Source organism: Canis lupus, chromosome X (assembly GCF_048164855.1).
Source record: "Canis lupus baileyi chromosome X, mCanLup2.hap1, whole genome shotgun sequence".
Lineage (NCBI taxonomy): Eukaryota > Metazoa > Chordata > Mammalia > Carnivora > Canidae > Canis > Canis lupus.
The window spans coordinates 121,173,882-121,199,209 of record NC_132876.1 but is presented as its reverse complement, the minus strand read 5'-3'; the positions used below and the strand labels follow the sequence as shown (position 1 = coordinate 121,199,209).

General features: G+C 47.5%; 1 long non-coding RNA gene across 2 annotated transcripts; it reads left to right on the top strand.

Moving 5' to 3' along the window:
- The first annotated feature begins 1,798 nt into the window (after positions 1-1,798).
- LOC140627989 (uncharacterized) lies at positions 1,799-23,693 on the top strand. Of its 2 annotated transcripts, XR_012026453.1 has the most exons (4): positions 1,799-2,273; positions 20,910-21,053; positions 21,478-21,983; positions 23,130-23,693. It is a non-coding gene; the product is annotated as an uncharacterized lncRNA (long non-coding RNA). The 2 variants fall into 2 exon arrangements; XR_012026452.1 differs by lacking the exon at positions 23,130-23,693 and having other exon boundaries at positions 1,875-2,273; positions 21,478-22,415.
- Positions 23,694-25,328: the final 1,635 nt, after the last annotated feature.

Here is a 25,328-nt window from a genome sequence, read left to right as displayed (position 1 = left end):
CAAAGACGAGCCAACCTGGAGGGGCTTCAGCTTGATTTCTACAGGCAAAAGGACAAAGATTTTGCAGAGATTATTTGGATTAGAAACAGAGGAGACAGGGTAAATAAGCAGGTCAGTTTTTCTCATTAAGGTGCGGCTGCATCCTGGATGCCCTGCTCACCTTGGGCGGAGACGGGAGGACACTGTTACGTGGTAGGGTCACCCTGCACGGCGGCTGGGCGATGCCTGTCTTGCCCTTCATTAAAGCAGAGGGGCAGGCGGGAGGAAACCCCACTGGTGACTCCATCACCGAGTCTCCGACGACGGAAGCCAGGCAGGCTGTCAGGGGCCTCCACTCCAATTCCACGATTCAGAAACAAACACCAGGGTGATTTTTCTCCTCTCTCGCTCACTGCCTGTTGATGCTGCCAGGGGGGCTTTCATCTGAGCGCTTGCATTTTGAGTCTTTTTCAGCGTCTGAGTTTCACTGTATTGAGGGAGTTGCCAGGGTTTGCGATCATGGCAGCATCGTCTTGGTGCTTGCAGTGCTGCGTTAGAGACCCATCACCGGCTCGCTGGGCCAAGCCTGGCGGACAGGACTGCGGGTGAGCCTGGCAGCTGGGTTCTCCGTCACAGTTAAATAAATGGCAATTGTGATGGCCAGAGGGTACCAGGACGAGGAAACTGTCTCCCAGAATTGGCTGGGGGTGCTTTTCATTGATAGAGCCCAAGCGATCTAAAAGGAAGGTATGTTGGAGGCATGTTCCATTCTACAGGTGGTTTCCAGACCCATTCGGTCTCCCTTGAGCGCGACAAGTTTAAAGGACGTGTGCCTGAGTGACGTAGATACATCCTTTCCCACTATATGGGATTCACGTGCAGGGTGTATCTTTCCCCCGTCCTGGGTCTCTTCCTTGACAAAGGGAGCTCCCTCATATGAAGGGAGATGAAGCAGCTCAAGCAAATTGTGACTTTCCCTCTACCCTTACCTTCCCCCACAGGATATTACCAAGATGTGGGAGAGTGATCGAGTCCAAAGACGGGCAAACTACGGCGTGCTGGCCGAAACTGGCCATACACACTCGGGTATGTGTTGTCATTATGTTTCGTGGTGGGTTTTGCTCTACGATGGCACAACTGAGTCCATGTGACTCCACAGCCCCAAAAGCCGATCACGTTACAGAAGAGGTCTGCGGACCCCTTGTTTGGAGAGCCAGAGCGCTGACACAGGTTTTCAAGACCACAGACCCAGGGTAAGGATGGAGGCAGGCGCAGGTTTGTTTTCAGGGCTTCCCCGTGGAGGCGCGCGTTTGTCTCTGGCATCTACCAAAGGCTAACACGCTGCCCACGGTGGCACATTCTCTATCACAGATTAACTTAACCCGTCAGGGACGTCTTTGGCTGATGACAGGCAAGGGAGAAGAAAGAGAGCAGATGGATGGATGGATTGCCAGCTTTTAAGTCGGGGCTGTTTCCTCCCAAATGACATCGCGGGCCACCCTTCACTCGCCCCGAGCCCACCCGCATTAAGGAGAGAACGTCGACTTGTAAATCGTTCAGAACCTGACCAGTGGATATGCAACGCCAGGCTGCCTGGTGAATTTGAACAGAAGACCCGTCTGGAAGCAAGTATCTCTCATTAGATGCTAAATGATAAGGAAAAGCAGATGACACCCTATCAAGTCCCAGCAGAAAAATCGTCAAGAGATGGGAGATTTCTCTGACACGAGAGTCAGGCTTTCTCCTCTTCCGATCCAACCCACTCCACTAACACATTCAAAAGTGAAGTCGTTCCAAGTGGTTTGTGGCTTCACCGTGGAAAAGTCTTCCTGTGAGCTACATGCAGACTCGCGTAGACACAGAACCTGCCCACATTCAAGCGGAGGCCTATTGGCTTTATTTCGCACGCCTGTCTCAGCTGGGTGCCAGGCTCAGAGCCCTCAGGCATTGTGTCATCACAGGGAACACAGGAGCAGGGGTCGCCTTGGAAACGTGCCACCCACAGGTCTTGCTCTACTCCAGAAAACCATCACTTTGAGCTCCTTCAACCCCACCTGCGTTGGGCACTGCCCATTCTTTGTACCCTGCGATGGCCCCCGTGTCACACGTGGCACTTGGGAAGACTTCTTGACATAACCGTCTTTCTTCTGAGACCTTGAGCACCCCCTGGACTGCTGGGGTTTGATTCCTCTTGCGAATAAATAAAGTAGGACTTTGTGAAGATGTTGCTCAAGCCACGTCTGATGCTCTACGTCAATTGATTGTCATTGGCCTGTTGAGAGGCCGTCTTCAGGGTAAGAACTGTTTTCTTCGTCTTCCTAATCTTCACCTAACCTTACGCATACTTGGTGTTCAAAGAAGTTTCGTAGAAGAGTTAAGAAAACTTGATAGATAATGTTTGTTGGCATCAGTCAGGGTTCTCTAGAGAAACTAAACCAACGGGAAATATATGGGGTAGGCATAGAGGGAGGGGAGAAGGGAAGGAGGGAGGGAGAAAAAGAGAAGGAGGAGTGGATTGATTGATTATAAGGAATTGGCTGACACAATTATGGAGGCTGAGGAGTCCCACAGTCTGCCATCTGCAAGCTGGAGGCCCAGGAGAGCCCGTGGTGGGTAATTCAGTGTGAGTGTGAAGGATTGAGAACCCAGGGAGCCGAGACTACAAGCGCCAGTTCAAGGGCAGGGGCCCAATGCCCAGCTCAAACCATCAGTCCGAGAACTCAACCTTTCTTCCACCTCTTTGATCTACTCCTGACGTCACCTGATTGGATGGAGCCCACCCACCCCAGAGAGGGCTACCTGCTTCACTCAGTCTTACTGATCCAATGCTCATTTCATGTCCTCTAGCCAAATATCTGGGCACCCTACCGTATCCATCACACGTAGATAGAAACGGTATATACGGCGTTTAAATTGTCCCATCACGAGATGCACACAGAAATGGCCTCGTGAACAGAGGCGTTCTTAGGGCAGGGGTTGGCAGACTTCTCTCTCTATCTCTCTTTTTTTTTATTTTTTTAAGGATTTTATTTATTTGAGAGGGGGAGAGAGCAAGAGTAAGCAAGAGCACACGAGCATGAGAGAAGGGGGAGGGATAAGGAGACCCCTCACCCCCGCTGCACAGGGAGCCCTACACAGGGCTGGACCCCAGGACCCTGGGGTCATGGCATGAGCCAAAGGCAGACGCTTAACTGACTGAGCCATCCAGGTGCCCCCGACTTTTCTGCAAAATGCCAGACAGTAGATGTGTTAGGTTTGCTGGTCCCTCTTACCACCACCTGACTGCTATTTCCTTGCCAAGTGAAAGCAGCCACAGACGATCTGTGAATATACGGGCACGGCTGCGATCCAGAGGCACGTTATGAAACCAGGTCTTGGGCTGCACTTGGTCCCCAGGTTGTGGTCTGTGGATCCCTGGAAATGCCCCCACAAGGAAATCCTGCACAATCCCTGTCACATAGAAACAACTGCACATTGAGCTAAAGATACCTTGCCATTTGTTTTCTGTCCGGGAAAGAAAGAAGCAGATGTTCAATTTCTCACAAAGAAACTTTTTTTTAAAGGATTTTATTTATTTATTGGCGAGAGAATAAGCAGGGGGAAAGGCAGAGGGAGAGGGAGAAGCAGAGACGCTGCTGAGCAGGGAGCCTGACATGGGGCTCGATCCTGGGACCCCAAGATCATGACCTGAGCTGAAGGTGGACCCTTAACCGACTGAGCCACCAGGCGCCCCAAGGGGTTTCTTAAAAAACACTCTTCTCAGGGGCTTGCAGGCAAACAGCAATGAGCATCATTTCCCTTTTGCTGGCCCCTTCATGTGTACCGTTTGCGAATCACTTGTGTTCTCTACCCCTCACGTCGTCTATGGAAATCAGTTTAACTGAGTTGAGAAATGTGGGCTTGGCTGGGAATTCTTCTTTTGACTCCATTAAATAGGCAAGAAAAAAAAAAAAAAGAACCTGTCTTCATTTCTCTAAAAATGGTTATTTTAATCAATTCGTGAATCTTGCCGAGATGTGATAGCTGAGGGCACCTTCGGTCTGAGGGGTTAGAGACCATCAGCATCCCATCTACGATGTGATATTAACAGATTGACACACAGAATGGGCGGAATCATTTTTCATCACTTCAATATTGGGACCAATTTCATGGGTGACCTCTGAGGTTCGCATCCATCCCACTTCTTGAATATTTCACGCCGGGTTAAAAATTACATTGCTATTTCCAGAAAAACAAATTTGAGTATGGCTTGTCAGACTTTCAGGGAAATACAGAGGGACAAAAAAAAAAAAAAAAAAAAGTTCATTGATGGGATAAAGAAGGCTGTTGACGTTCCCTGCACAAGTTCATGAACTTTCTTTCCTGTTTGGGTACTTTTGTTATTTATAGAAATTGAGTCATCTCAAGATGGATTTCAAAGAGATGTATTAGACTTTCCCTTGGGCGTTAGCTGGGCCCAGCTCGCCTACAAAGGCTTGGAAGAAAAGTCTGGGGTGCTTGAGAATTTCTCAGGAACGTGTTGGGTACGGGCGTGCTACGTGGTCTCTCTAGCTTATCTTCACTGCAGGCCTGAAACCTCCAAATCTTCCAAGCGTGAGGATGACAAAGAGCCGAGTCGTGAAGGGATCCTGCCCCTCTTTCCCTTGTCTTGTGACTCACATTGAAGTGTAGCCTGTGATTCGTGTCTATCTAACACTTCTCACCCAGTGTCTCTGGGTATGGACATGCAGGGTCGCTCCTGGACTTTTAGCAGATTCAAGCTTCACTTTGGATGGAGCCGGTGCAGAAGATTGAAAACCGTCCTGGAGCAGCAGCTGTCAGAGTTCTCCTTGCGGAAGCCTAATCCCCCTCAGGATCGTAAAGCGTTCCTCTAGAAGGAGCTGCATTCTCTGAACGGTTTGCAATACGATTGCACGTCGTCCCTGCAATGCTCCTGCAAGGGTGTCAGATGCACGAGCTCCTCAAAGGTTCATAGATACAGGAGGATACGAATGCGGTTAACGTGCTTCCAGGCAACATCTGGGCCGTACAGACCCTTTGTGTCGGGGGAAGTAGTAATAACCGTCCACACACCGGCGTTCCATGAAATACGATATCACAAGGCCTGCATGATTTTATTAAAAGGCAGATTGTATTTCTGGCGGCGTGGGGATGGGGCTGGACAGTCCACCTTTGTGACAAGCCCCCAGGTGAGGCTGATGCTGCTGGTCCCTGGACGCCGAGCAGCACAGGCATGGGGACCACCTGCTAAAGTTGTAGCTTCAGTCTTCCCATTCTCATGCTCCTTCACTTGAACCACGTCCAAAGACCCAGTTATTGCCCGTCATTGTTGCTATTGTTTGAATCCCCACCAGGTCAGTGAAGCCGGGCTGCCCATTAGAATCATCTGAAAAGCAATTTAAAATACCTCGGGAGCGCCTGGGTGGCTCAGGGGCTCAAGCATCTGACCCTTGGTGTCAGCTCTGGTCATGGTTGCAGAGTCATGGTACCGAGTTCCGCATCGGGAGTCTGCTTGAGATTCTCTCTCTTCCCCTCCTGTCTCTCTCTCTCTCTCTTTTTTCTTCTTAAGATAAATAAATGAAATTTGAGAGAGAGAGAGAGAGCACAGAGGGAGAGGGAGAAGCAGACTCCTTGCTGCACACTGAGCCCAATGCGGGGCTCGATCCCAGGACCCTGAGGTCATGACCTGAGCCCAAGGCAGATGCAGAGCCACTCAGGGGCCTTTTAGAAATAAAATAAAATAAATAAAATAAATAAAATAAAATAAGATAAATTAAATTAAATTAAAAATTAAATGAAATAAAATGAAATACAATGAAATGAAATAAAAATAAAATAAATAAAATAAAAAATAAAATGAAATAAAATGAAATACATGAAATGAAATGAAATGAAATAAAATAAAATAAATAATAAAATAAAATGAAATGAAATACAATGAAATAAAATAAAATAATAAAATGAAATGAAATACAATGAAATAAAATAAAATAATGAAATGAAATACAATGAAATAAAATAAATAAAATAAAATTAAATAAATAAAATTAAATAAATAAAATTAAATAAATAAAATTAAATTAAATAAAATTAAAAATGAAATGAAATGAAATACAATGAAATGAAATAAAATAAAATAAAATAAATAATAAAATAAAATAAAATGAAATGAAATACAATGAAATAAAATAAAAATAAAATAAATAAAATAAAAAATAAAATGAGGGATCCCTGGGTGGCACAGCGGTTTAGCGCCTGCCTTTGGCCCAGGGCGCGATCCTGGAGACCAGGGATCGAATCCCACATCAGGCTCCCGGTGCATGGAGCCTGCTTCTCCCTCTGCCTATGTATCTGCCTCTCTCTCTCTCTCTGTGTGAGTATCATAAATAAATGAAAAAAAAATGAAATACAATGAAATAAAATAAAATAAATAATAAAATAAAATAAAATGAAATAAAATAAATAATAAAATGAAATGAAATACAATGAAATAAAATAAGCAAAATAAAATAAAAAATAAAAATAAAATGAAATACAATGAAATATGAGGAAATACGATGGAATGAAATGAAATAAATAAATAAAATAAAATAAAATAAAATAAAATAAATAAATAAAATAAAATAAAATAAAATAAAATAAATAAAATAAAATAAAATAAAAACAGCCAGGTCCTAGAACGCTGAAATCAGAATCGCTAGTGTGCTGTATGGACATTTTAAAAAATAGGGGGTGACATTTATATAACATAGAATTGGCCATTTACAAACGTACAATCTAGAAGCTTCTAGCACATTCTCAATGCAGCGCAACTATGACCACTACCTAATTTCTGCACCTTCCGCGGCTCCCAAAGCAAGTCTGTACCCATGAAGCAGTCGCTCCGCCGTGGCCCCTGACCTCAGCTCCAGGCAACCAACTCATCTGCTTTCCGACCCGATGCATTCCCCTATTCTGGACGTTTCATATGCACAGAAGCATATACAATGTGCTCTTGCGTGTCTGGATCTTTGCAGTCGCCCCGACATCGTCGCAGGTGTGACAACATCACCACGTGGCCTCAGTGGCCGAGACCTCTTCCACGGTGGAGCTGGGCCACGTTTTGTGCATCTGTTAACCTGCTGATGGAGACGTGGGCCGTGTGCACCCCTTGCTGCCTGCGAGTAGTGCGGCTGTGAACACACGTGTGCATACCTCTGCTTGAAGGCCTGTGCGCACTCCTCCTAGGTCGGTGCCTCGGCGGGGAACTGGAGCATCATGTGCTAACTGCATTTTGCAATTTATTTGAAGAAATGCCAATGTGTTTCTGACAGTGGCTGTGCCGCCTCACGTTGCCACTGGATGCTGCTACTTCCTAAAAGTTCCAGCACCCCGGGGACAATGACCGCCCTACCAGGAGGGTTGGCTCTCACAACGCGCCTCATGCATATTTGATTAATTCAGTGGGGTCCCTGCGCCGGTAGCATCAGCATTAGCTAGAAACTGGTTACAAGTGTAAATTGTTGTTTCCCCCTGGAGACCCTGTTAATGGGAAACCACGAAGGTGGTGAGGGGCATTTTGAGCAAGTCGTCCGTAGGACTTTAAAGCTTCGAAATGGATGCTCTATGCACAATTTTTTGAAAGATTTTATTTATTTATTCATGAGAGACACAGAGAGAGAGAGGCAGAGACACAGGCAGAGGGAGAAGCAGGCTCCGTGCAGGGAGCCCGATGCAGAACTTGATTCCGGGACCCCAGGATCATGCCCTGAGCTGAAGGCAGACGCTCAACCCGAGCCACCCGGGTGCCCCCTACACACAATTTCCTAACTTGCAATGTGTCCAGCTAATTCTACATCACATGCACCTGCCCCTGTCATGAATCATTATTTGAAACTACAGCTGAACACCTGCAGATGCTCTTCTAAAACAAAACAAGCCCATTCTGCATCTAACTGCTCCTTTTGGGGTGAAAGGATGGCGCATGGTTCTGCCCATTTTCCCCCTGGTATAAATAGTACACAATGAATCTGCCAACACGTGTGGATATTTCCAGCGCTTACGTTTGGAGTCATCATTAGCAGATTACAGAGACAGACTCCGGGCCATCTTCCCCTTTCCGCGGCTCGGTGGGCTCAGTGGGTGTGGGTTCTCTGAGTGGCCGGGAAAGCGGTACTTCCTTATGCCCCAGAGGGGGAAGGTTCCAAGGAACACCGATGACGTGTGGCGCCTTGCAAATGTTGCTGGGTCACTGGAGACGGGTTGATCTGTTTCCCACATCCGGGGGAAAGAGCTAGGGAGTCGCATCCATGCTCTGGACCTGGTGTCCCTCTGTGTCTTCGATACTGAGGACGACGCTCTGTCCAGCCGTTTAACTTCTCCGCGCGTGGTTTCTCTGTTTACAACTGAAGGGCGCTCGCAGGGCTGTTGGGAAGCACCAGGTGAGGCACCGAACACGAGCACAGTGCAACGTCCGACGGCGTTTCCTGACCGTGTGCACGGCTTCGAGAAGCTTCACTCCCAGAGGACTCCCGGCCGTGGAAATATCCTCCTGTGACTGGAGCAGACGCTGTAACCAGCCTGACCTAAGCTGTTTTCTTGGCTCTGAACTCTCACGGGGCCACGGCAGCCTTATTCTTCACATGTGCACACACACGACTCAAATCTCTGGGGGTCACTTCAGCTCAGGTGGGATTTGCAGGGAGCATGTTTCTAGATTGTCGTCCGCTAGTTGAAAGCGAAAGCCATTGGGGAGGGAATGCATCACCATATACGACCCGGTTTGGGTCTGAGTCCAAAGGCAATATTTATGTTGCTTCTATGATCGTGTTTTTTTTTTTTTTTAAGATTTATTTATGTATTTGAAAGAGAAAGTGTGTGCACATGATGTGGGCGAGAGGCAGAGGCAGACGATGTCAAGCAGACTCCCCAGTGAGCACCGGGCTCGATCCCATGACCCCGAGATCGTGACCTGAGCCAAAAATCAAGACTTGGATGCCTAACGGACGGAGCCACCCCAGCGCCCCTCATAGGCTGCTTGCTACACGCAGCAATTTTGCTCTGTCAGTGGTTTCTATGGTCAAAAAGCCCAAACAAGGGAAAACACAGGGGGGAAAACCCGCTAAGGAGTCAGCCCTGCAAATCTAGAGACTCTAATAACAGAGTACTTGACCTCGATGACGTCTAGTCAAGGCGGAAAGCTCTTCTTTCCTTGACGGCGTGACATCGGGCATAGAGAGACCGTAGCATAGAACCACCTGCGCGGTTGAGATGTTAAGAATCAAGAACCCAGATCAAGTTCCCAGCGCACTTAGCATAAAGCTGATGTTCGGAGGACATCCCAGGCATGAGGAGGAACTCAGCTCTGCTGCGTCGTTTCTCTGACCATGAAAAACATGAATAGCTTCTCCCTCCCACTCCTTTGTTGGTCCCCTCCCGCTCCTTTGTGTTGTTTTTGGCCCCTGATGCAGAGTTAAGGGGAAAGTTTGATGTCGCTGGTTAGCGCACTTGCTTCCAAGACCTTCCCGTGTCTATGCTGTGCTGCTTCTTTACGGAGGTCACCCCAAGTCCTTTTCTAGAGGCGACGCGATAAAGACCCAGAAAGGCCAACAGAGCCAGCCAACGGATACGGCGAAGTGCCAGGCTCCGTAGTCGATCCTGCTTTGCCTTCTCCGAAGCTCCCCATGGTCGCTCCTTACCTGGAAACGACAACACCGACGTGAAAAGAGGTGACAGTCTCCGCGTCCACTAGCTGCCCGTAAACAAGCCCGGCCTTCCTCTCTAATTTCGGAAAATTTGTGGACTATGAGAGCTGCCGCGAGCATCAGCGGGCTCTGGAGCTGCTCTGGTCGCTTGCAGAGATACTTGGCCACCCGGGCCCTGCACCGCGCGTGATATTTCTCGCAATAGAGATGCATTTGGAAAAGGCTATTCCGGACCTCCTGGTGTGTGTTCAGGCGCCAATACGAGGAGGCATGCGGCCTGGGAAGAACAGAGAGGGGCTTCGGGCTTTTGGGTCCCTTTCTCGGGTGCAACAGGCAGCGTCCGCAGCGTCTCAAAGGGAGGGCTTGCCAAGGGGGCGGGCCTCCATCAGCACCAGGGCCCACGGGACCGTCTGCATGCTTCCTCCTGGGGCACCTGGGGATGGCAGGGGGAGCTGTGACTGTGCCAGGTCTCCAGGCCCACCATTTTTGGTGTGTTGCCGCCGCCGCCAGGCTTGATTTACAGCCTTAATGCTCCCTCGGTGCACCCGAGCAGCTCCCGCAGGCTGCACGAGACACGGCGACTGACACGAGGTGAGATTGAGCCCCTTTCGATGCGACTGCTTCCGTGAATGTCAGGAGCAGGGAGCTGAGCATCCTGTGCATGTGCAGGGCCGAAGGCAGCTCTCCAAACCTGAGCAGCCCGTCAGCAGCAGGGGTTTCCGAGCGCCTCGCTCTCAGACCCCGCAGGGGCGGAAAGAAGCAGCAGCAGCAGAAGAAAATTCCAGAGGCTTTCCGACGGGGCTGACACATGCAGGGTTAAATAAAACCAGGGGTATGGCTGGAAAGCCCGGGGCCGCCTCCCTTCCCTGTTGAATACGTCGCATTAGCTGCAGCCCGAGAAAGCCGCATTTGTTATGCGGACAGCGTTCATTGTCGGGGGCTGATGGGGACGCGGTGGTGCCCGCCACACAATGAATCGGCCCTCTGAATACCCAACTGGGAAGCCACTGGAACCGGGGCGCGGCACACACCCCACCAGGGTTCAAATACCCCCGGCAGCCATAAGGCCGTGCTTTGTGACCGCCGCTGACTGTGCGCTATTTTTAGGAGCGGGCATTGAGAAAGGAAAGATGGGGACGGGGACAGCCGGGTGGCCAACAACAGGACTCATTTATGATGCGGTGGCTGCGGGCGGGGGTTGCAGGCCGCTTTCTGAGCCCATTTCCCATGCTCTGGAACGGCCTTTATGTGTTAGTCAATAATTTATTATGGGCCCTCCTGGTGAATGTTGGGAATTTCAGCTATTCTGAGCATGTGCCCTGCAGAGGGAATGAAAGCAAGGCTTCAGTGCGCCCAAGAAAGCAAGGCACAGGGCTCCGGGGACAGTGCCTCCGCGCCCTTGGCGTCGGCCCGGAGGACCCGGTGACACAGGCCAGCGCCCGTTGCTGAGAACGCGGCGTGCGGCAAGCGGGGAGCTCCAAGTGGCCGCGGAGGGCACGTGGATGGTGCCCAGAGGGGCCGAGGGGGGCAGGTTCCCCCACCGAGCCGGGCAGCCAGGCAGCTTCCAGCGTCGTCCGCGCTTCCTCTTGTTCCGTTCCACGGGTGACCCCTGGGGAGGAAGCCGGCACTCATTCATCAAGCCTTCGCGGGCCTGGCACTGCCTCATGTCCGGGTAACACAGACGGCTCTTCTTCTCGAGGGATGCGCATCCCTCCAACAGGCTGTGGGCCCACCCATCCCGGAGGCCCATCGTGTCATCTGTAAAGCCCCGAGGACTTGGTGTCCCGCGTGCTCTCCGTGGGTCGACTCCACCTACAGCATTTCCCCCAAATGCGATTTCTCTCCCATTTTGGGACATGATGGCAAGGAAAGGCTTCTGCGTCTCCGAATCCCCATTGGAGGCTCAAGGCTTGGTTCTGCTGTAGGAACAGACCCTACGGGTCACAGGCTTGCTCCGGGGCCGTGAGGTCAGTAGTTGTCATCTCAGTAGGGCTTGGCCTCCTTCAGAAAGGCGCAGGGGAACGGAGACCTCGGAAGGGGATCTCAGGTCGGGGACAGTGCGTCCCGGCTGAGGTTAGCTCTGGTTTGCAAAATCGCCGGAGGTCAGGGCGTTGCTGGCATCTGGGCGGTTGAGGCCTCGTCTTCCGAGGTGCGGATGGCTGCCTTCCGAGCAGGTGGGTCGTCTCCAGGTGAGACCGCGGCTCGCGAAGTGGCTGCTGTTGAGTCCCCGCCGGGCTCAGGGCCTGCCACTGCCCAACCGAGCCGTACTGACCATCCGGAAGCCGTTCTGCAAGGGGCTGACTTCTTCCCAGTGCTCCCCGCAGGCTTCCCGGCTCCCACAGGCGCCCACGCTGTCTCTGAGCTTGGGCCACTCGCAAACCTGCCTGGGACTGCTGACAATGGGAGAAGATGCGCTAACGACAGCCACCCCGGGCCCGGCCTTTCCGAGGCACGTCCTCCAGGCAGCCTACGGTCAGCAGCCGCTCGGCACGAATGTGTCTGTGGGAGAGAAACACGGAGAAAGGCCCCGAGCGTTCCGTGTGCCGTGGGACTGGGCAAGGCATTTGCAGAGCGTGAGATCTGGGTGCATGCACCGAGTCAGAGTTGGGGGTTCCTCCAGGACGCCTCTCCCGCGATCAAGCACGTGAGCATCGCCTCTGAAAAGTGAGCCCCGAGGCCCCTCGTCGAAAGGCAGCCCCGCTCTGTCGCTCGGGAAACTGGGGGCGAGAGGGATCCTGCGAGCGCCGCACGGAGCACAGGCCTCTTACTCCTCTGGCCATCACGGGCCACGGGCTCAGCGGTGAAGCCATGAGTGGGCTCCTCACGCACGGGATGCCGGATGCAGCTGCGCTTTTCCATGAAGGATGCAAGCACCATGGGGCCGCGAGCACAGGCTTCTCGGCTGCATCCCTGGAACCGTCACCTGGCAACGGGTGGTCTCGGCCTCGTTCCACGCTGCGGTGGCTCCTCTTCACGGCTTGCACGGGGACCGGGGGTGCCCACGTCATCCGCGTCCAATGCCGCACATCCCCAGGGGTGCGAGTGCTGGATCATAGCAGCAGACCCGATGCCCGAGCTCAGGGCCGGCCGCCTCGTCCTCCTGGAATCGGATGCCATGCCTGGGGCACAGCAGGAGACCAAGGGACTGGCCCTGTGGGGACACCGACTGTAAGACGAGGGACACAAGTGCCACGAGCAGTCCCTGCTCAAAGGGGCTGCGGGCCTCTGCTCGTTGGGGGGCCCACTCGGTCTGCGTCAGGCAGCTCGGAGGGTGGGAGCCCCCTGGAGCCTGACCCTGGCTTCACCAGGTCATTTGCTAAGGAGCCGTGATCGACCCTCACCTGCAGGCAGGTAGGCACAGAGCTCCCTGCCACCCCAGTGACCCTGACTTCCTGGAGCACGGTCTCGGTCAGGTCGGCGCCTCGTGCCCACAGACCACGGCGTGAAAACGAATGTGCCATCTGTGTAGACATGCCTCTCTTTTCCCACAATCTCTGGAATAATCTGAGAATGGGTCCGTGAGGGAGCGATCGCCCAGGCCCTGAGACAGGCGCCAGGATGGGCGGGAGACGTGGGGCCAGTTATGGCAAAGAATCGGACGCAAAAGTGAAGGTGGTGGCCTCACTGTCTTCCACATACACCAGCCACAAGCCGGGGGCTCCCTGCTACACCCCCTAAACTTACTAAACCGTGACACTGCATCACCTGCAGTTTTATTTTGCCTTTCTTTCAAAATTCCTCCACTCGGCAAATGCCTCACCTACAAAACTCATTCGCCAAGTACCAATTACCTGGGGCGCGTTTGCAAGAGATCCGTCATTTCCGTATCTGAGCATTCCTCTGCAAGTTTTATTTCCCTCGTTGATGCTTCCCGTTGTCAGAGAAATGGACCCTTCCGGAACCTTCACTGTGTTGTGTCCCGGGAGGGTGTTCTGAGCTCACACACAGACAGGGGAGTTACCTAGTGATCATTGGTTGCATGGGAAGGAGTCTGTCAACCAATGATCACTAGGTAACTCCCCTGTCAAAAAATTTGCCTTAAAAAAAAATTTTGCCTTCCACTCCTTAATGTTATAAACATTTGTTTTCCCATCGCTGTCTTGCCTTGAAGCAAGAAGGAGCAACATGGCAGACGCCTGAATTGTAATATGCTTCCATCACAGCTTCCCCGGCACTCCCCTCAACCAAAGAAAAAAACCCTAAAAACTTTATAAGGAAGACCATTCGTACATAGGACAAATTGGCCAGCATCTCTTATAAACGGATGTGGGTTTGATGCCAAGGCACTAGTTGGGCTCTGGTGTCCTACCCACTACATGCATCTCTCTTTCGACGCAGATTCTGCGTGATGTAAGCACAACACGTCTTGCTCACGTCCATCGGGCGACGTTCAGGGTCTTTTCCCCTAAAGCTCATCCACCATTTAAAGCCTGAGCCAAGATGGAACCATGTTCACAAACACTCAGCTCACTGTTCTCGTCCTTTCTAAGACCCCACACCACTTAAGGTGTCAACGCAATGCCATTCCACTTTTCATTCACTTCTTCAATACCCGTTTATCAATCATCGAGTATGTGTCCAACCAAAGGCTCGACCCCAGGCTCGACCCCATACCAACAGGGAGACCGAGATACTCAATGCCTGGCTCTTAGAGTCTAAAATGTCGAAGCAGAGAGACACACAGGTCTTTTTATTAAGATCATGAGTCCCCCTTCAAGGCGAGTGACATCTACTATCTTACATAGGTCACAGCTTCTCTACGTGGAATTCCCAGCAGTGTCTTAAAGAGAGAGAGAAAGGAAAAAATAAAGAAAACGACAAGAGTAAGACACTGAGTGAATAATTCCAATGACCGTGTATAGATTCTTTGCAACATCACCCATCCTTCTCTGTTGACAAAAGTCACACAGTGCAGATTTTAGGTATTCCAAACATTCTTTGCTTCTTCGAGTCTCTACCAACTTCCATATGGGGCAGGAGTGTGCACTGCTCTCTTCTGGACACCGGATTAAAGCATCTAATGTATTCTAAAAGCCGAGCATTGCTCACTGGCCCAACTGTGCCACATTGACTGGCCCTTATCTCCAGCCCACGTTCAATACATCCCTCTAATCTGTGGGACTTGTTCCTCAGGATCTTGTCAAATATCCCCACCATCTCCTAGATCTTGTTAGGTAGAAAGATACTCGTTATATTCCTCTCAAAACCCATGGTTTTTCTCAACTTTCTCCTCTGTACCATGATGAACATTTCCAGCAGATGCCCCATTTACGTCTTGAACGTTCTCTCCCTAACCCATCCCCCTCCAAGGTTGATTTACACCAGATTATAGCATCAGCCCGTCGGCAGGGCACTGGTCAAATTTCACGCGGGTTACCTGCTTTGTGTGACGTCACCTCGGTAGACGGGCCTCAGAAGCGATTTGGTGGAGAAAAATCCACTGGAGAATCAACCAACATGGAATCAGAACCGTGAATTACCTAAAATAAAACACAACGTAAATCATGACAAGAGAACATAAAACTGCTTGCTCTGGCCGCAAACCTGTATCCTTTGGACCTCGGGCTGGTTGCTGAATATAAGCTGAAAGGTCTGTGTGTCTGCATTTGTAGCTGTGAGCACCGATAACAGATCCCCCAGCAAAATACATCACATTCAGACCTCTTCATTGAGGTAGACGTCCAGGGAGGAAATAGAAAGTTTGTGTCATTGTTAGAATCTTCCCATTGCTTGGTCTCTTATTACCCTGTTGTGTTTTGCTTTTTTGTGCTATGGAATACTATTACTTTTGTTTTAATTCTGTGACATTACTGGTGAAGCCAATCCAATGGACAGGACCGAAGAGTAGCAGAACACATCACCCCAAAATGCGCCACTTTACTATACAGATTATTTTGAGTTGTGGCCACTTGAAAACCAGCAGATGGACGGAGGGGTTTTCCATGAACTTACTTCATCTACCTAAAGACACTTCACCCCAAAGGAATTCAACTGTCGTCAATGCCCTCTCCAGGACTGTCATCAACCACAAAGACGGTCTCCTGTCACAGGAAAGGAGATTCGACCCCAGGCCCTGGCAAATTTTGCCACAAACTGTCATGCCTCCACCTATTCTTCCAAGGGCCCAGTCGTCTTTCCTGAACTCATTTACTCTCCTCGCCTACATCCTCCTTCCCTTCGCCTATTCAGATTCCAAACTCTAAAGCCACTTCTTTGGGTTTTCCATTTTTCCCGGGGTATCCCCCATGTATACAGGAGGTAGACGTGTTAATAAACTTGTGTGTGTTTTTCCCTTGTTAACCTGCGTTTTATTATAGGGGTCTCAGAAGAAAACTCAAAACGGTAGAAGGAAAATTATTTTTCTTCCACTACACAATCCTTTATGTAACTGTAGGTAATTACTTTTCCCTGAAACTCTTTTACACAATTTCCTAGTGTTTATAGGATAATAACCTCAGACTACAAATGAAAACATAATTTCTTGTTTGTTGAGGATGGAACGGTGTGGCCATCGATGACTTTCTTTTAAATGTCTTTGATACTTGACACACCTTGCCTTTGGTACTTGAATGCGATGTACACTTATGCTTAAATTGTTTACACTTTAAAAATCATTAGACTCAAGGATTATCTTTATAGTTACCACCAAAAGCTTGTGAAAAGTTACATTTATGAATCTTGAAGCAGACCAATGTTTTACTAACACTTTGGCTACTACACTTTTGTTCTTAAAGCCTGTGCTTATCACAGAAAGTAAAACCTAGTTTGCATATAACCTCAGGGTTTTTAAAAAATATTATCTTAGTTCATAACAAAAGCATTAAACCTTCATTCAGTGAATATTTGGTGAGCACCAACTGTGTGTTGATACACATTCTAAGTGAAGGTACAGGGCAGTGATAAGGACAGGTAATGTCACATTCATGCAGCCTATTCATACAATAAACAGATAGGTGAGCAAAAATAATTTATGCCACCATGCTGTTTTGTGTATTGGAGAATGCAAAACAAAGAGATGGGATGGTCACAATGCCCCAGAGATTCAGAGTGATTCTGAGTTGGCCGGTAGGGGTGATAGTGTCGACAAGTGGTGGGGGAAGGTTCCCCAAGGTTCCCCAGCAGAGATGACACTCAGACTCTCTGGATGATGACAGGGGCCCGGCAGATGCAGAGTCTGGGGAAATGGGCTTGTCGATAATAGGACAGAAGAAAGGACTGTCAGTTGGAGGCTAGTGAGCAAAGAGGGGAGCAGGAAGATATGAAGCTCAAGAGGTGAGCAGGGGGCAGGGTCACTGGGAGCCTTGGGGTCTTGGGAACAAGTCTGCATGTTAGCCTGGGCTTAATGGGAAGGCTTCGAGGGTGTTAAGGCGAGATGTATTTTTGCCAAAAATCATTCCATCTGCAGTTGTGAACATAGAGTGAGGGAAGTGTGAGAAGAAGCAGCAAGAGACAGACTAATGCACTGGTGTAGGAATGAGAGCTCAAGGCCTTCTGGCTAGAGTGACAGTGGTACCCAGACAGAACATAGATGGGGCCAGCAGGACTGAATAACAGATTGTATATGGGATGTGAGGGGAGGGAAAGAATCAGGAGGTCTGATAGGCTTTTTGTATATTTAACAAAGATGAGTAGATAGATGATACACAAATGGTAGGTAGATGATAAATAAGTGATTAATAATTTGGTAGGTAGGTAGATTGATGATAGATAATAAATAGTTGATGCATAGATTGATGAAGGTTGGATGGTGGAATGGATACAGGGATAGATAGACAGGATGAACGGATGGTGTAATGGATGGATAGATAAATATGTACATAGATAAGATGGATAGATGTATTATAGGTGGATAGATAGATGATAGGGCGAGCTCTCAGTAAGTAATTTGTTTTTTCCTTTCTTTATGGTATGTGGATAAAAAATTTCAATGGTTCTCTCCATTTAACAAGAAAGTGACTGAAGAAAATTATTGGCATTTTGACGTGGTCTAAGTGAAGCTAGTTTCAGCTAAAGGGCAGACTACTCTGTGAGAAAGTCACTCATTGCTCCAAGAAAGAATGAAAAAGAATAACTTACTTAAATTGAGAGTGTACCCCAATGGGATCCCCCTTTCCACTGACAAATGGCAAAGTGCCAGCTAAAGCCTGAATGTGTGAACGTGGACTGAACCTCATGGCCTTAGAAAAGCTAGTCAGCCCTGAAGAAGACTTTCAGCCACACTGACTTGCTTATCTAGAAAAATCTAGAAAAGACAGACTTTTCTAGGATCTTTTGAAGGGTACCCTGCTTTGAAGGGTAACTTGCTCTTTTTCTTTCTTTCTTTCTTTCTTTCTTTCTTTCTTTCTTTCTTTCTTTCTTTCTTTTCCTTTCCTTTCCTTTCCTTTCCTTTCCTTTCCTTTCCTTTCCTTTCCTTTCCTTTCCTTTCCTTTCCTTTCCTTTCCTTTCCTTTCCCTCTTGTTCTCTTATTTTCTCTCTTTTTTATTTTACTATAAATATCTTTGAATTCCTCCAGAACCTAACTTTAGATTTTTCACAAGTTGGGTGCAAGACACTGTGCTCCTAGCACAATCTGACAGAGTGTGGTGTCTGGGGTTGAGTCCTGCAGGAAGCCAACTAAGAGGGTGATTAACAAGCACAAGGTTTATCAGGATCTACATGTGTGAAAAGAAAGGGACACAAGCAAGATTGCAGACAGGGCGAGGTTAAGAGCACGGAATATAGGATGCTTCTAAAAGCTGGAAAGACAAGGACATAGATCCTTCCTCATGTCTCCAGAAAATACACAGCCTTGCCAGCACTGTGCATCAGACATCTGACCTTCAGAATGGAGAGCCTGCTTCTCCCTTTCTGCTGCCCCTTCTGCTTATGTTCTCTGTCAAATAAATGAAATATTAAAACAAATAAGAAGAACAGGGTGGATCACCATAGTAGCTACTCTGAATTCCCTTCTGTGGGAAGAGAAGTACCCGCCCCTAGAATCATAATCAGATTATGCAAAGTGCAGAGGGGTCAGACAAGTGGGGACTGCAGGCAGGCTACCTGGACTTTCTCTGAAACATGTATTTAGAAGAAGGTCTCAGCTTACCCAGTTTTGCATACCCTACTGAGAAATATGAAACCTGAAAGCTAATCATCATCTCCTTCCAGAGTAAGGATTATTTATTTATTCCTGAGAACTTGTTTATTTATTCCTGAGTCAGTGGAATTGGCCATCCGCAGTAGGCTCACAAAACGGTGACTCCCAAATATTCAATCCTGTTCAAGAGGATTTCCAGCAAATCCCATTTCTTCCATCTCAGCTACATTTCTAGGATTGGCTGTAGGGTCGTGTAGATAGGATTTGTGTGGCCTGTCCCTTCTTTTGCTCTTGAGAAGAGCCACAGCTCCACTGTCCAGGACATCCGAGAACCATAATGCCATCTCTGGGAATCAGAGAGCCCGACTGGTAGTCAGGAGGACCACGTCCATGAATCTAGAGGCATGTATCTTCTCTTACACGTTCATTAATGAGCCCCTCTCACATTCTAGGCACTCTTCCTGGCTTATATTATTTAGTTATTGCTGTGTGACAAATCATCCCTGAACACAGCCACTGAAAACATCAAACACTGATTATCTCACAGCTTCTGTGGGTGGACAGGCCAGATGTGGCTTGGCTGGGTTCCTCTGGCTCAAGGTATCTGATAGGCTTGCAGCCCCTCTGTTGGTCAGGGCTGCCGTCCTATCTGTGGCCCACTCGTGTTGTAGGTGAGCCTTGGTCTCTTCTTTCCTGAGCCTCTCTCTGCATAGGGTTTCCTCACAGCATGGCGGCTGGGGTCCCTCAGGGCAGGTGCACGCACAGTAGGTTGTGTTGTAGGAGAGGAACGTGCAGTTAGGGAACCTGACCTGAATACTTAGAATGGGTGGTCAGCCTCTCTGATCTACCCTCTCATGGAAGACATTATTAATGAAGTAATGGCGAGTAAGCAAACTGGCTCCTTACCTGAGAGGAGGACACAATCTCTGTCTTCCAAGGCTATTAGCTACACAAACATCCCTGAAAGACATTCCAGATGGAAAGCTGTCAGTACCTCTGCTTGTAATACATGCAAAAATGCAAGAGACTCCAGAAGAATGCTCTCCCCACATCTTTTTAATATGATGTCTTGAATAAACAATCCAATTATTGAGAGGTATAAGAGAGCCTATAATATGTCAAAAAGTGAGACACAATGAATCTCAGTCCCCTGGGGGAAATGAGGTGAGAAACTCCCCAAGGGTGAGTCTCCTTCCTGGAAATTAGACCTTTGCTATTCACACCATTATGTTTCAGTCCTGCTTTCAACCTTTCCAGCACAATCCTAAAAGAAAATTGATCTTCAGACAACTCAGGTGCTTTCAACTGTGAGTCATCTTGACCATGTGAATTGTGAAGTTAATTGCTACCATAACCTCCCTGAAAAGAAGTGAAGTACCGTGATTCAACACCATTAGCAATCCCAAACCAAGGTCATATTCCTTGCGAGAGTGCCTGCCTTCTGGACCATAAGAAGGCCCTGAATGGAAGACCATTATGGTACCAAATGTGACACTTTTTATAACATTAGAGATGCCTGAGGGGTAGAAATTGAAAATAGTTTTGTTTTAATTAGGTTCAAAATGGGTGTGTGTTTGTGTGCATGTGTGTTTATGAGCAAGTGTTTATCAGCAAGTTCCTACCTTATGAGTGATATTATGGACTTCATGATTACTTAAGGGCAGTCAAACTGTGGACCAGAAAGAATAAAGAAGAGGAAAGATGGAAAGTTTCCTGGTCAATACGGTAAAACATTGTATTGTGTGCCTTTCATTTTTCTATTCGGTGAGTTTCCACAAATTATCTCAACGTCCTTACCTGATGGCCACAGAATGGAGTAAAGAATTCAGTGTAAAACAAGTTATATTTTATAGTTTATGAATCAGTGGAGCATATGACTGTTTCTGGATTGTAGACTTGTGTGTGTGTGTGTGTGTCTGTGTAATCTAAAACAGAACAAGACGGAGAGATGGAGAGATGGGGGTAGGGGAAGAGACTCTAAGGAAGGGCAGGAAGCCATATATCATTCTTGACAGTCACCTCATCTGAGCTTTCAGGAACAAGCTACAGATCTGACAATGGGTGAGATGTGGCCAGTAAAAAGGAAGCATTTATCCAGATTGTTGGAAGTGTTCACCATGTGGCCCTGTTGGGTACATCACAGACGGTATAATCTCTGGTGCCTCTGACAGAAACCATTTGCACTCTATTGGATTGGGGAAATGATGTCCAACCTAAATCAAGAGTTAACTATGGAGAAGGAAACCATTATTAAACTCTAAGAAGAATTATGCCAAAACAAAGAACTCTACAACTTTAAGAGACTTCCCCTAAAGGTAACTGTCTCTCATTTTATTTTTTTTCCCCCTAAAGGTAATATTAGTGGCCACGCTCCTAAGCGTGGTCATGGTAGCCCACACACTACACTACACATTGGTGATGGTGCCAAATTATCAAAGGAAATCACTGGACCATACGCAATGGAAAATTTGAATAAAAATGATGTGTCTCTGGCTCCAGACAGAGAACTGAAAGTATCCGCTCTCACTGCTGTAGCTATGCTCAAGCGGGCTGAGATGATCCCTGCCCTGTGCTATTCACACCCTCACATAATCCTGATCTACAGTACCAGGACGGGTTTGTACGGCCAGTAGGACTCTACTGTGTGTTCAGGGCTGGTGTATGCATCCCAAAGTTAGGTCGTAAAATTAACTACGGTTTTCTCTTTGGTTCACTTGTCTTGGTTCACTCATTCTGCAGAAAGCCAGTGGCTGTCTTGTGAGCCCAGTGGAGCAGGATGCATGGTTTAGAGCTGAGGCTTCTTCTGACACATCATAAGGACTGAAGACGTGCAGCTAACAGCCATGCAAGTGAGCCATCCAACATGCATGTCCTCCAGCCCCACTCAAGCCTTCAAAGCACTGCAGCCCCAGCTGACAACATGAGGTACCCTGAGCCACAAATACTCAGCTCAGCCCCTGACGGATTTCTGAGCCATGGAAGCTGTGAGAGCGTGAATGTGCGTTACTGCGAGATGCTACATTTTGTGTGCATTTGTTACACGGCATTGGATGCCTCAGTAATATACATACCAACGCCATCTTCCACTGTGGGAACAAAAGGAAAATATGGAGACTATGGCTGAGATGAGAAGCATCCAGTCCAAAAATGTCGACATGGTTTGACGCCGGCGTTGAATGGGATCGGTGTCAAGGACATTGATAGTACACTGCTATGATATATCTCATTCCCTGGCAACTCGTCAGGTACCATAATCTCATTCTTGCAGAGATTATAGTCAATATGTTAAAATACAGAATCTTCCTAGATGATCGTATTAAAGCATAAAAGAGTTCGTTTTTTTCATTCCTACACGTCCATGTTCATATTTGAGAAAAAGATGTAATTAATCAGATTTATGCTTGCACCAGACAAGCTTATTCTAAGGTTTACAAGCAGAGAAAACTGCAAAAAAAAAAAAAAAAAAAAAAAAGTCAGTGAAGTTCAGGGAAAGAAATTCAGGTAATTAAAGGGGGAAATGATGCCTCACAGGTATTAAATCATATTTTAAGCAATAGTAATAAATATACAGTTGACTCATGAACAACATGGGTTTGAATTACATGGGTCCCCCTTATATATTATAATATATATAATACCCCCTTATGGCATTTTTCAATGAATATACTCAATAATTATTTGTGTACAGAATGTAATGTACAGGTATATTTGTACATGGCATTTGTATATAATATATATTGAATATTACAATATATGTTGACTATATCAATAAATATACAATAAACAAATGTTTACAGTACTATAAATGATTTTCTCTTCCTTACGATTTTCTTAATCACATTTTCTTTTCTCTGGCTTATTTTATTGTAAGAATATAGTGTACAGTAATACAACATACAAACTCTGTGTTGATCGACTGATTATATATTACCGGTAAGGCTTCCTGTCAACAATGGGCTATTAGTAGTTACATTTTCGACTTTTTGAGTCAAAAGTCATAGGTGGATTTTTGACGGTATGGGGGACTGGCACCCTGAACCCCCCATGTTGTTCGAGGGTCAACTGTAGTTTGCTTCTGGCTCACAAGCTATGACAAGACTACTTAGGAAATGATAGTTTATAGCAATGAAATTTGGATATAATTTAAATGTCTATGGGTGGAATAATGGTTCCGTGAATTACGGTATACGTTCTCAATAGAGTGCGTGTAAGCATTTAAAAGGATGAATCATCTCAGTATAATTATGGATCCATCTTCCAGGGATCCTTTATGTGGATAAATTAAGATTTAAAACAGGTGACCTAGAGATGTTGCATGTGATTAGCTGATACACTTTACCCTTGCTCCTACGAAAACAGCCGTGAGCTTCACAGGGACGACTCTTTCCTAGGGCATTTGATTCTGAAGTGGCCTGAAGGAGGTAGTGGAAGTGTGGGCTTGTGAGGCGATTATTTCAGTGGCTGAATTAAACCAGACTCTTTTCAGAAGAATTCAAAACGAACATGGCTAAACATGCAAAATAAACACAGGATCTTCAGACATAACGACGTCTAGCTTTGAAGCATGGTTTGAAGATTTTCATGAGGCCTTCCTTTCTACGTATTCAAATGCAATACTACAACTCCAAGATCAATAGCATATTTGGCTATCAAACCAGTCTTGCGATAAACAGGGTAAGACTCTCTCTCTCTCTCTTTTTAAGTACCTAGGGAAGAGAGTAGAAATGTGTATTGATTTTTTAAAAATGCATCCCTACTCCTTAAAGTTCAAGACTGTAAAGTATTCGGCTCTAAAGCTATGATCCCCTAATTGTTCATAGAGCATCTATTGATATGGTTTTAATCCTAACTCTTTTTTCTTATAATTTCTCAAAAAAAAAAAAAAAAAGAAAAGACAAAATGTTTACCCATTTAGAGAGTGCTATACAAAAGACTAGGGTTATCTTGACGGACATCTGTGGAATCCTGATAGGGCTACTTAAAAAGTCGCACCACCGATTAATTGGGGTATGATAGGAAGAACCACATTTTACAAAATCGCATACGCAAAAAAAAAAGCTCTGGCCTCTGAAACAGTGAGTTGATTGAATTTTCTTCTTACAGATTTCAGGGTCCATCTGAACTAGTCCTCCCCACTCTGCCTTTCAAAGTATTACATGCTGACCTTCAAAGTCACATGATTTCCAAATGCGACCAAATCATGGTAAGTCTGCATTCCTTCTTATCTTTAATGGAAGAAACACCCCAATTCTCAGTAGAGCAAAAGTAAACGAAAATGGCCAGCGCGGCAGACAATTCTCCGTGTTAGTTACTCGGCATAACCGTTAGTGATCATATTGAAACACTGGCTGTCAGGTGTCGGGACAAATTGACAGTATTTCTTCTGGCTGGTCCCTGCAAACTCTGGAAAAGCTACTTCTTGGCTACGGTGAAAGGCCTCAGCCTTCACTAGGACCCCCCTTCCCACCACTTAAACTTGATTTTCCACTATTAGGTGAAGGATGCTCAGACAACATCACATTAATTTCGGTGGACACTAAATTTTATCTAATTCAGCAAGCAAGCCTCTGTTAATTAGGCCTCCCCGGACAAGTGATGGCATGAGAGCCCCGGACTGTCACTGATCGATACTCACAACTCAAGCAGCTCCGGTGGTCAATTACTCGAGCTTCTGAGTAAGAAAGAGGGTCCTATTCTTGGGAGCGACCCATCCGCGCCTACAATCACAATTCGCTGGCGCCTTGCCCCCGAGGCCACCGGTTGCATCCAAATAGCATCTCTGCGTCTTAGTCTTCCTCTCCTTCTCTGCCAGCAGGAAGAACGGCCAGGGGAAAGCACGCTCCTTGCCAGCACCTCCGACAGGGCTCATGCCTTCCAGCCTTGAGCCTGATGGATGGGGAAGCCAACCTGCTGACACAGCCTGTGAAGATCGGGTGTTTGATCCTAGGGACGCAAGCCTTGTTTGATGAGGTCGCGGGAGAATAAGTACACGCAGCCTGATTTAATGTAATCCCGCTCTGCAGTGACTTCCAAAGAACAGGGTATTAAGAGCCCACACGATAGCATCTCCTTCCTCGTGGGCCTTTCTCCGCCAAGAGCCCTCCGCATGTGTCTTCGGGGCGGGACACCACCCAGGCCGAGGGTGTAAATGGTCACATCGCTATTAGGTGGCTGACCCGGGTCTCTCAGAAGACTGACATTTCTGTAGGGAAACAATGCAACGACGAGGAGGAAATATGTTTCCGCGACACAGGGCAAATTACCACTGGATGGGAGAAGGAGCACATTTAGGAAAAGTAGGCTGGGAAGGGGCGAGAAGAGGCCAATGCTAACAGGCTGAAAGGATCATGTATTTACATCGCCTTTGCCAATGGGAGAAAGAGCCGTGGCCGCCCATCACGGGCTCTGGTGCTTCGTGACAGGCGATTTTCTCTGTCAGGTCTAACTTGTTTTGTGGACACCAACACCCTCAATGTCTCCACTCAAAGTCTTTTCTAAAAAGGAGGAGACTGTGGTCTGAATAACCACCCATGGTAGGTTAATATGCGTCTCTTCAGACTTAATCTCAGGCATGCAGAAATCCTTTTTCG